The sequence below is a fragment of the Ictidomys tridecemlineatus genome, chromosome 11, assembly GCF_052094955.1.
Source record: "Ictidomys tridecemlineatus isolate mIctTri1 chromosome 11, mIctTri1.hap1, whole genome shotgun sequence".
Lineage (NCBI taxonomy): Eukaryota > Metazoa > Chordata > Mammalia > Rodentia > Sciuridae > Ictidomys > Ictidomys tridecemlineatus.
Genome location: NC_135487.1, coordinates 34506000 through 34508547, shown reverse-complemented (window position 1 = coordinate 34508547; position 2548 = coordinate 34506000).

Here is a 2548-nt window from a genome sequence, read left to right as displayed (position 1 = left end):
TGACATTCCCAGTATCATGTTTGACCAAATATCTGGGCAATTCCTGGTCCAGTCAAGTTCACTTGAAAGTAGCCATTGCACAGCTTCTCTAACCAGGAGCTCCAGATGGCTACAGCACCTCTTTGGCCAGCCCCTCTCAATCCCATTGCTGGCTCCTTTCCCTCCATAATAAATATCTATTGCTGTTCAACACATTATCCAAAACCTCAGCAGCTGAAAACAATAAATTGAATCTCACTGTTTCTGCGAATTAGGTTCTGGGGAGGAGTTTTAAGTGAATTTTGGCTTGAGGATCATAATAGGGTTGTAGATAAGCTGTTGGCTGAGGCTGCCATCATCTGAAAGGTCTAAAGGACCAACTTCTAAGGTCACTCATATGCCTGTCAGAATGTGGTCCCCTCCCTGGGGCTTTCCACAGTGTGGCAGGTGACTGACCCCTGAGCAATGATCTGAAAGAGAAAGCACAAGACAGCAACCAACAGGAGCGATGGATCTTTCATCATCTATCTCAGAAGTGACTTATCATCATTTATATCATGTTTTATTGGTCACACAGACAGACCTGATACTGTGTGGCAGGAACTACACAACAGTGTCAATCCCAGGAGATATGACCACTGATCGTGACCTAGAGGCTGACCACTGAACTCTTCCAGACCATTAAATGTTGGTGGTGTCATAGTTCTGTCTCAGATTTCTTGCCCTTTCTGCATTCTCTCTGGAGACAATTCTCCTCTCCAATCTATATTCCAACAATTTCCAAGTTTATATCTTCTATCCAAACCACTCTTCTAAACTTCATATATACACATCCTGGCTTGACATCCCCACTCACCTGTCTCCCAGACACCAATGTCCAGCATGCTTTCCCCAACCAAACTCATTGCCCACTTGTGTGCTGCACCACAATATATGGCCCCACCACCTCCCCTTTTCTCAGAAGTAGAATGTGGATTTTCTCCAAACCTAATGTCAGCGTATTCAGTAGACCATGCTTTCCAAACAACTCCCAAATCATTCACTTCTTTCCATCCACTACCACTTCCTAAGTGCGTACCAAATCATATTTACATGAACTACTGCAATGTTCTCTTAACTGGTCTTCCCAAATCCACTTATCTCCTTCAAAGGCATTTTTCATGGTGCAATCAATACCATTTCCAAAAAGCAGATTGACAACATTACTCCTTTGCCTAAAACTTATCTATGGCTTCCTTTGGACTTAAAGGATGAAATCCTTACTTCACTCCACATGGAGCTACTCCATCTAGGATCCTGCTCCGCCCCCGCCCCCTCAGCTTCATCCTCTCCCATCGCTCTCCAGGCTGCTACCATAAAGTTTGCTTTTAGTCTCCCAGGACACTGACTTCTGCTTGCCCTCAGGTTTTTCCCACATGTTCTTTTCTCAGCTAGAATATCCTCTTTCTCCTCTTTGCTAAGTCCTTTCATCCTTCAGTGTAAATACCACTTCCTCTAGGAAAAAATCTATGAATTCTATACAAAATTGAGTTTAGCTGTTTTATACACTTCCATGGGGCTTTGCACTTGTTTTTCATTTCTTAGTATATTTCCATTTGCTTATTCAATGTGTATCACCCTGGCTACAATTTCAGATTCCTGAGAGGAGGGACCATAACTATCTTCCCCGCTATCCTCTCCCCAGAACTTACTAAGCACTAATTGAATGAAAGGAAATAGAGAAGAGAAATGAGTACAGAGACACCAAGAAATCTACAAAGATGAAAAGTACCCCAATGGTCCAAAGTTTAGGAAGTCATTGGTGACCTTGGAGAGTATCACATCAGTGGATCAATGGAGGTAGAAACATGATTACAGGATGTTGGGGTAGAAAAGAAATCAGGGAGGATAATCAACTCTTTCGAACCCTTAGATAAGAAATGTAGGGCAAATAGTGATAGTTTGAGTTCTTTTTTACCTATTTGTATTGCTTTAATTTATTTCTTTGTCTAATTGCTCTGGCTAGAGTTTCAAGGATGATGTTAAATAGAAGTGGTGAAAGAGAACATCCTTGTCTTGTTCCAGTTTTTAGCTGGAATGCTTTCAATTTTTCTCCATTTAGAAGGATGTTGGCCTTGGGTTTAGCATATATAGCTTTTATAATATTGAGGTATGATCCTACTATTCCTAGGTGGTTTTTTTTTAGTGTTTTGAACATGAAAGTGTGCTGTATTTTGTCAAATGCTTTTTCTGCATCTATTGAGATGATCATATAATTCTTGTTTTTAAGTCTATTTTAATATGATGAATTACATTTATTGATTTCTATATGTTGAACCAACCTTGCATCCCTAGGATGAATCCCACTTGATCATGGTGCACTATCTTTTAAATATGTTTTTGGATACAATTTGCCAGAATTTTATTGAGAATTTTTTCATTGGTCTGAAGTTTTCTTTCCTTGACATGTCTTTGTCTGGTTTTGGTAGCAGGGTGATATTCGCCTCATAGAATGAGTTTGGAAGGGTTCCCTCCTTTTCTATTTCATGGAATACTTTAAGGAGTATTGGTGTTAATTCTTCTTTGAAGG